General features: G+C 39.8%; 1 pseudogene; it reads left to right on the top strand.

Annotated features, from left to right (window-relative positions):
• The first annotated feature begins 3,782 nt into the window (after positions 1-3,782).
• LOC118580335 lies at positions 3,783-7,785 on the top strand (annotated as a pseudogene).
• The last annotated feature ends 2,080 nt before the right edge of the window (positions 7,786-9,865 follow it).

The following is a 9,865-nucleotide window of genomic DNA, read 5'->3' as shown; positions in this document are numbered from 1 at the left end:
TAATACAGTGACAGCTCATGCTGGCAAGGATGTGGAGCAAGGGGAACACTCCTCCATTGCTGATGGGACTGCAAACTTGTACTGCCACTATGCAAATCAATATGGTGGTTCCTCAGAAAATTGGGAATTGATTTACCTCGACCCAGGTATACTACACTTGGGCATATAACCAAAGGACACTCCACCCTACCACAAGGACACTTGCTCAGCCACATTCATTGTGACTTTATTCATAACAGCCAGAAACTGGAAACAACCTAAACATTTCCCTCTTTGACATCCCTGAAAATTGAGTGCTGACAACTCCATTCTCCCAGAAGTCATGTCCCATTGACCCAGTTCTCGTTTAGTGTAGGAAATCTATAGCCGGAGGCTTCCTGGTAAAGGCTGTCTAGGGAAACATTCTCTTCTAATCCAGAAGTTCCGCCGATAAGGAGGAAGCCCCCCTGCCTTCTGCAAGGGTTCAGTGAGAGCTGAGGGTTGATCTTCCTACCCCAGGGCTGCAGTGAATGAATGGAGCTATTGTGCTCTGAGCCTGCCTCCCAGCTCATTTATGCTGATCAATTCTTACTGGTTTTTGTCTTTTCCATGTGTACTTGCTTCTTCTCTTCACTGTGTCATTTCTCTCAACTTTATTTGACTTCGCTCTTGAGTTTTAAGCTGGTGTCATATTCAAAAAGGTATTTTTCTTTTAAATATTACTTTTGGAACTATCCTATGAATTTAGTGTGTTTATTTAGATTTTTGCTATTCTAAAATTGATCTCTCTCCTTTCTTTCTTTCTTTCTTTCTTTCTTTTTTTCTTTCTTTCTTTCTTTCTTTCTTTCATCTCTTTCTAATATTCTTTAAAAAGACAGATCCTCATGTAGCCCAGGTTGGCCTTGAAGTCATTATGAACTGAGAACTACCATGGATTCTCTTTTAAAAATACTTTAAAACATAATATTTTATATTATGTATTTGGGCATTTTGCTTGCATGTATGTCTGAGCACTATGTGTGTGTCTGATGCCTGTAGAGGCCAGAAGAGAGCATTGTCCCCTGGAACTAGAAATACAGAAGTCTGTGAGCTTTGTTGCAGGTGTTGGAAGCCAAACCCAGGTCCTCTGGCAGAACAGTCTACGCCCTTAATCACCAAGCCATCTCTTCAGCTTTGATTTGTGAGAACTTTGAATTTGTCATTCTCTTGTCTCTGCCTCATAAGTGAGATTAGGGTGTGCAACCCTTCTTTTTCTTAAATACTATATCACAGCAATAGCTTCAAATCATTACTGTTGCATAACTTCAATTCTGTCTAATTTTGATGAGGGTGAGGCAAATGTAGCAACCAAGCTTTGGTCTCTTGGTAGGGTCTCAGTAAATGCTTGTCCTCCAGAATATTTACAGTGTTTGCAGATACTTGTCAGGTACCTAAAATGTACAAGTCACTGTCAGAGAGGGAGATGGAGCTTTGGTTCTCCTTCTTAAGGATTTGCTGTCATATTGTCTTCAGTCCCTCCCTTTTTAAAATCAATCACCTTCTCTACTGAATTATTAGTATTATCATGCTCCTATACTGTCCATAACACATGGAATAGGAGGAATTTTGGGCAAATGTGTTTCCTAATTCCTCATACCTGTAGATCTGATAGTTTACATGGCAAGGGGGACATTATAGATGTGATTCAATTAAGGATCTTTTCTTGTGTGTGCCTGAGTGTTTTTGTGAGGGCCCATGTGTGTGCAGATTGTTCATAGGCCATCTCCACATTTTTTGTTTCTTTTGAGACAAGATTTCTCACTGGCCTGTAGCTCACTGAGCTATCTAAGCTGACTAGCTAAGGAGCTCCAGGGATCCCCCTGCCTCTGTCTCCAAAGTGCTGGTGTTATACATGTAATCCATCTTGGTTTTTTTCATGGTTTTTGGGGATAGAACTAAGGACCTAATGCTTGTATGGCAGACACCTTACCAGCTGAGCTGCCTCCCCAGTCCCTCAACTGCAGATTTCCAAAAGGAGAAATTATGATGGATTATCCTGCTGGGGCTGATGAAATCACAAGGGTCCTGATAAGGGTAGGGAGGGGCCTGAGTCTGAGAAGGAGACTGAATGATAGAATCAGTCTGAAGTGAGGTGCCAAGGAAACCAGGTGCATCTACAAGGGCATAGATTCTTCCTGATTCTCTATGAGGAACACTGCCCTGCCAATGCTTGTAGACTGTGACTTCCAGAAGACACACATGTTATTGGTGGAGCTTTGCTAGTACAGTGACAGTAATCTCATGCAACCATGACTTTGCCCTCACCTCTACTCTTAGCCACCTCTGTGCATTTAAGGTTCAATATCTTTGACACTGTAGGTACCTGGTATGTAGTTACCTGTGTCTTTTGATGTCTTCCTGTCAAACACTGGTCCACTATAACATTCATGCTAATAAAATGGTAACAGGCTGCACTGCACAGTGATTAAACCCAACAGAGACCAAACCCTGCCTGTGGTTGGTTGATAATATTCTTAATGTTAAGACAATGGTTACAATCAATACATCTCAAAATTTTCCTAAATCTAGTTAAGGACAATTTTTTTTTTTTACAGAAAAAAATTAGCCTTTTACTTTAGTTAATTTTTTTCTGCTTGATCCATTGGTATTTTCTTTATTGTTCATCAATTAAAACTTAACTATTTCATTTTTGCTTTCTCTTCCCATTTGCATGATATCTCAGTGGATGAACTTTTCAAACACTGACTTTTGTTTTACATTGCCATGGGAGGTTTCGAGGTAGGATATATATTCCTTTTTCAAAAATCTGTCTCCATTAAAAATGACTTTTAAAATTACATATAAGGAGATAAAAATGAAATCATCCCCAGAATTTGGTTCTGTGTCAGGGACCATTATAAGATAATGGCTAAAAGACACATAGTTCTAGGGAAAAGTAAAAAGTAATGTCATAACTAGACATTTTCATTGTGGACTCAAAGTCCTCAGCTGTGCAAGAAGGAAGGAAAAGTGAATCAATCAAAAACAGAAGCTCAGGAATGACGAAATTAGTAACTCGAAGGCCTTGAGGTGACCATGGTCAGTCATTACCCCATATTCTCACTTAAGACTTTGTATGTGAGGATTGTGTCTTGGGCACTGTTTGAAGTGCTTGGGATGCAGCTATGAGCACTCTGCCCCATGAGGCTTATTGTGGTTGATATATCATGCACCCCAACAAACTTACCTGGGGGTCAGAGAACAGAACAGCCACTATATTAAATATAGGTTTAGGCAGTGGTAGCACACGCCTTTAGTCCTAGCATTCGGGAGGCAGAGATCCATGTGGATCTCTGTGAGTTCAAAGCCACCTTGGGAACAGCCAGGCATGGTGACACACGCCTTTAATCCTAGGAAGTGATGGCAGGAAGCAGAAAGGTATATAAGGTGTGAGGATCAGGAACTTTAGGCTGTTAAGCTTTTAGCAGCAGCAGTTCAGATGAGATCTATTCGGGTGAGGACACAGAGGCTTCCAGTTTGAGGAAACGAGATCAGCTGAGGAATTGGCGAGGTGAAGTTAGCTGTGGCTTGTTCTGCTTCTCTGATCATTCAGCATTCACCCCAATATCTGGCTCTGAGTTTGTTTTTATTAATAAGACCTTTTGAAATTCGTGTTACAGCTTATATTCTAGTAGAGAGGTGAAGAGGGAAGATAAGCAAGGGTTGGTAAGTATGGCAGAATGAATTAAGTGTGGGGGGAAGATGGGGTGCATGGAGCATTAGTATTATTTTATTATATATTACATATAATTATGATTTTAGATATGAAAGTCAAAGGTGAGAAGGTGGTAGTGGTATGTGACTAGGAACGTGAATGAGGTGTTCAATTAAAGTAGTTTTAATAACTATTTAAATACATTAAATTAAATACTGAGTTTTCTCTAAACATCTAGACAATAAAACAGAACAATAGGTTATCAGCTTGCAAGGACTCATTTCAGTGTAGTAGTTAAGTGTGTGTGGGCTGACTCCAAAGTTACTGGTTCTAAGGCTGACTCTAACATGTAATAGGTTTCAGAGCAAGGCAACCCTCTGCTGCACAGTTTTCCCACTTTGTTTAGGAACAAGAACAACACTTATTCACAGGACTGTGAATGGATATGGATAAAATGAACCAACATATAGAGTACTTAATGGTGAGTGGAATGTTAGATATTCAATAAATAATAACCATTTTTATTGGTATTATTATTGTCCCAGTAATTTGTAGAGAGATTAGAAAGAAAGGCAGGCATTTAGAGATTGAGTTTCTACTTTTCAAAAGGGAAAGTGAAATTATATTGCTCTGTTGATGAGCATGGATGTTAATTTAATACAGGTCAACACAAATCTTTTATCAGACTTATGAGTAGGAACAAGCCTGATTTTTAAAATAATTTCTGTAGAGAATAATAAAGGGAACCAGGAAAAGAATGCATAGAATAACCTGGTTGAAACCTAAGCAAAGGAAGCAATTATGATATTTAATATAAATGGACTAAATCTCCATATTAATAAGGTTCCATCTAATGGAGAAATTTTTCTTTAGCTAAGAGACCTGTTTCATGCAGGAGCACATCATTATGAAATTAAACAGAGGCAAAGAGATACAGCAGGTAAATTAAAATATTTAAAGGATGATAAGCAGGTAACAATAAAGATCATAACAAAATGGTTAGTTCACAATATCAATAAATAGATGCAAGTTGAAACAAAATACCTTAATGTAATAAAATATAACTTGCAGCTCCAGATTTTGTTAGAAGCATGAAGTAGAATGCACAGGAAAGTAGTAGGGACCCTAGGCAAGGAAGATTTATAAATACATAGGTCAGATGGACAGGTAATCTTCAAACACTTCATGGACCTAGAGAATATGGCATTTAAATAACTTAGAATTCTGTTGATGTGAGACACAATTGCTCCTGGCAACACCAATTTGATCCCGAGAGAATGTTGGGCTTTTAAGACATTTCCATTTGGAAGTTTGTCTTCTTGGCACAAAATGGCCTACTGGGCAAAGAACTGCCCTTGCCTCAACTGCTGACAGTACAAATGCTGTCCTTTCTGGACAAGCAGGACACAAGGAAAGTGACTACTGTACTTTGCCCAGACAGGGTAAGATGGTCTTTCAGAATTCCTGCTTCTGAAAATGGTCTGTCAGATACTCTAGACCTATAGCCAATTTGAATGCACCAACGATACTGAGAAACGTTAGGTGACTGTCCAGGCTGCCAGCTGTCTCTGTCTACTCTTGCAAGACTCCTGAAAGTTGCTTGCATCCTTCTCCCATTTTCTCAGGTATTATTATATTCCTTCTCAGGTCTTTGATGAGGTTGGAGATTAGCAGTTATAGTTACAACTTCATATAATATATATATATATATATATATATACATATATATATATATATAATATCTTAGATAGAATATATTAAGTATTAGACTCAGGTTCTTTAGGATAGGACACCTTTTGGAATGATCTTTGTAACATGCCACCTACCCACGCTCTAGACTTCCCTGGATTTTAGTATGTGTTTTTTGCTTGATATTGTTTGCATTTATTGTAATTCCAACTTATCTAGATCATTATCTCTCATTACTCCTGGACAATATTTGATAACCATTTCTTTGTATATAGTCTTGTATTAGGTTAGAACCTTCTTATTTAGACAAAAGAGGGAGATGTAGTGGGTAGCCATCCCAGCATTGGCCTGGAAGTTCCAACCCCCACTGAGGCTTCGGTAATGGTCATGCCCACAAAGTGGGGCTGAGGGAGGAAGCTGAAGACCCAGGATCGAGAGGAGAGGTCTCTCTTGGTTCTGGGACCCTGGATACTGGAGGTAGACAGAGCAGAATTCTCCAGAGAACACTGCCGGACTGCGCTATACCTTTGTCAGACCCTACAACCTATCCCTTCATTTGTAAATTACCCCACAAAATAAACCTCCCTTTTATTATTTATTTATTTATTTATTTATTTATTTATTTATTTATTTATTTATTATTTTTAAGCTGAGGATCGAACCCAGGGCCTTGCGCTTGCTAGGTAAGCACTCTCCCACTGAGCTAAATTCCCAACCCCATAAACCTCCCTTTTAACTACATGGAGTGGCCTTAATAATTTCACCAATATTGCCGTAGTGTAACTGGCCTGCTGGCATCTTGTTCTTTGGGCAGCTGGATGGCATCTGCATTGATTCTGCCTTTCTTCTACTTGTCTCTCTGCTTGGATTTCCTGCTTGGCTCTTATCCTGCCTTACCATAGGCCAAAGCAGCTTCTTCACTAACCAACGGTGGCAACACATATTCACAGCATACAGAAAGACCATCCATCCCACAGCACAAGACCCTACAGACCATGTCAACACTTTCAGAGATGGTCCTATGGTGCAGCTCTAGAGAGATCTTGACACTGGAAGACTTTGGCTTTCTTCCATTTATGGAATATGAAACCCAAGTGAAAGAAATATCCTAACGCCATGTGGTAGACAGCCAATGGTGTGACTGTAAACTTCTGAATCTATACACAGCCCAGATGAACCTCTAAGGAGTCAGTTCCTTGAATGTTGTACTGAGGACATGCCTGCTGGAGAACTTCAGTGGTTTTTCTGTCCGCATGGGGAAGTGGTGGGGGTCTTCATTCCCAAACCATTCTGGGCTTTTGCCTTTGCTGTGTTTACGATGATAAGGTTGTAATATCTCTTTGTAGAGAGGATTTGATCATTAAGGGGATCAGTGGCATGTATCTAATGCAGAACTAAGCACAATAGTGACAGGTAGTTAGGAATAAGTGAAGGGTTTGGTAATTATCCAGGTGGCTTTGGGAATCAGGGTGAGTTTGGCAACAGAGGTGGTAGATCTGGCTTAGGAAATAACCAGGTTGGTAGTATGGATAGAGGGATGCACTTTGGAGCTTCCAGCATCAATCCAGTGATGACAGCTGCAGCGGAGACTCCTGCAGAGAAGTTGAGGTATGATGGGCATGCTGGCCAGTTCACAGAGCCAGTGAAGCCTAATAACAAAGCCAGAGCAGCATGCAGGGGGAACCACATCAGGCTTTGGGTTCTGGAAGGAACTCCTACAGTGGCTCTAATTCTGGTGCCTGTCTTGGTTGGGGGCCAGCATCAAACACAGGATCAGACAGTGGTCTTGATGGAGGCTTTGGCTTAAGCATGGATTCTAAATCCTCTGGCTGGGGAATGTAGAGGCAGTGGGTTTGAGTTGATTGGTTGGTATAGAAAGGTAGGGATTCAAATTTTTCAGAAATCATGGTAAGTATATATAAAATACTAAAATTTTCAGGTTGGTTTGTTCAGTTTGAAGTACATTCAGTGCTATTTTTTGACATTTTTATTCAGAAAAAGAGGAAAAGCTAAATGAATTTTATGTTTTGTTACATAAAGGATTAAAATATTGGGTGGCTGTTTGTGAACTTGTTTGTCCAACTGGTAAACCAGCACACAACAGTCCATCTCAGAAGGCGTCTTTGTCACATTTTGTCATTGGGCTTCTTAAGTTCTTTACATGCTTAAAGTAGAAACCATTGTTTAGAATCATACTCGTTTCTCCTTATTTTCATTTGGATCATACCCTATGATTTTTTTCCTTAGGAACACCTCCCTTTGGGGATTATGATGTCATGGTGTTTGGTTCTTTTGGTTTTGTTTTTAATACTTGTCCTCCTTCATATATGAAAGTACAATGTGAATCCTTCATTTAGTCTCTTGTGGTTCATCTCATTGTGAATGTATGGGAAAGAAGCACTTCATCGAAAGAGGTGCTGTGAAGAGGAATGCTCCTGTCTACATGCTTTCTCATCCGAGAGCTCATCATCACCCTGCACAGGCCGGCTCCTTGAGGGTATGTTTCTACTTTTATCTGCTACTTGTTATTTCATGGTGTTGTGTGTGAATGGGAGGCTATGATATGGAACCAGAAGGCTGTTTGAAATTTTGAAGCCTTGTGTGGGACTGATGGTGACACAGAAGCATGCAAGGCTAATATGAGTGAATGAGTGAGAGAGAGAGAGAAGAGGAGAGAGAGAGAGAGAGAGAGAGAGAGAGAGAGAGAGAGAGAGAGAGAGAGAGGAGAGAGAGAGAGAGAGAGAGAGAGAGAGAGAGAGAGCGAGCGAGCATGCAGAGACTTGATGGGAAAAATGGATATTTTTTTTAACTTGCTGAGATGTGTCACTCAATCCTGTGGCTTTGGTGAGAGATTATGCAGAGAGTAATGTAGCAAATAATGTGAGAATGTTTTTGCATCAAAGGACATCATCCACTGAAAAACTTTAAGCTTTGTTCTTTGAAAACCCACTTTAGTTGAATGTGTTAAGTGAAATGATGCTTGTACTTCCCTCCTCATCTGTCAATTACTGTGGATGCTGTATGGTGTGTGTTCTCCTCTGCTACTGATATGGAAGTATGGGAACATGAACTGAAGCTGATGGGCTGAACATGGACTGAACTTGTATGTTTTGCAGGAGGGCTTGGAAGCAGAGCTCACCAGTGAGCCCAGGTATCTCAAAGAAGGGTGGAAGTTCTCATGACTGTTAGCTGCTATGAGAATGCTTCCTTCTGAAGTTCTATATTCTGTGTTGGGATGCTTCCTACAACAGTTGACATTGTTGAAAATTCTTAAATAAAACCCCCTTAAGTAATTAAAAAAATGAGGGGCTGGAGAGATAGGTCAGTGGTTAAAAGTGTGTGCTGCTCTTGCAGAAGGACCGAGTTGGGTTCCTAGCACCTATGGCAGGTGGCTCATAGCTGTCTGTTACTCCAGCTTCCGGAGGGCTGGCTTCATCTTCTGTCCTCCATGGACACTTGTACTCATGTACATATACCCATGGACAGACGTGCACATAGTTAAAAGTAAATATAATTAAAAGTGTGAAAATGATGACCACTAAATGCAGGATAACAAGTGTCTTCAGAAAGGCAGAGACCATAGGAGGGGAAATTGGTTCTTGAAAGTAAAGTTGGTGTTAATATTATGATTTTAATAAGACTTCTTTAACCACTTAGGTATTTAAGACATATCCACTGATTACTCTAGTACCAAAAAGAAAACAAAAGTTTAACAGCTTATCAAAAAATGTCACATGAAATCTATGTTATTTGGCCAAAGGTAGTCTTACCCAAGGGTAAATGTGTGCACATGTTGAACATTTAAAAAAAAAAGAAATGAAATGAATAAAATTCTTCAAGATTGGAATAAAACATACAATAACAAAGCCTTAAGAAATGGAAGGATCTCTCTCTCTCTCTCTCTCTCTCTCTCCCTCTCCCTCTCTCCCTCTCTCTCTCTCTCTGTATACAACTTTATAAATTAAAAAATAAGAAAATTAGCCAGGTGGTGGTGGCACACGCCTTTAATCCCAGCACTCAGGAGACAGAGGCAGGCAGATCTCTGTGAGTTCTAGGCCAGCCTGGTCTACAAAGTGAGTTCCAGGAAAGGTGCAAAGCTACACAGAGAAACCCTGTCTCAAAAAACAAAAACAAAAACAAAACAAAACAAAAAGAAAATTAAGAAGTGGAATCTCAATCAAAGTGATAAATGTTCAGAAGAACTGGCTTGTAAAATAAACTACATGGAAAACCTTAAAAAAAGAATATGCGAAGCCTTGGAAATAAGATAGGGAAATGAACGAAGAGTGGAGAGGAGAGTGAAGTCCCAAGAGGTTTCAGCACATTGAAGTAGACAACGTGAACATTTGAATGACATGAATCACTTTCCGAAGGTAAAAGTATAAAATCCACTCAAGACGGAGCAAACCGTCTAATGTAATCATTAAGAACGAAATTAAAAATCATGTCAGTTATCTGAAAATATAGGCGCCAAAGTCATGGAGTCTTTGAAAATTGTTCGTT

The sequence above is a fragment of the Onychomys torridus genome, chromosome 3 (assembly GCF_903995425.1).
Source record: "Onychomys torridus chromosome 3, mOncTor1.1, whole genome shotgun sequence".
NCBI classification, from domain to species: domain Eukaryota; kingdom Metazoa; phylum Chordata; class Mammalia; order Rodentia; family Cricetidae; genus Onychomys; species Onychomys torridus.
This window is presented reverse-complemented; position numbering and strand designations above follow the sequence as displayed.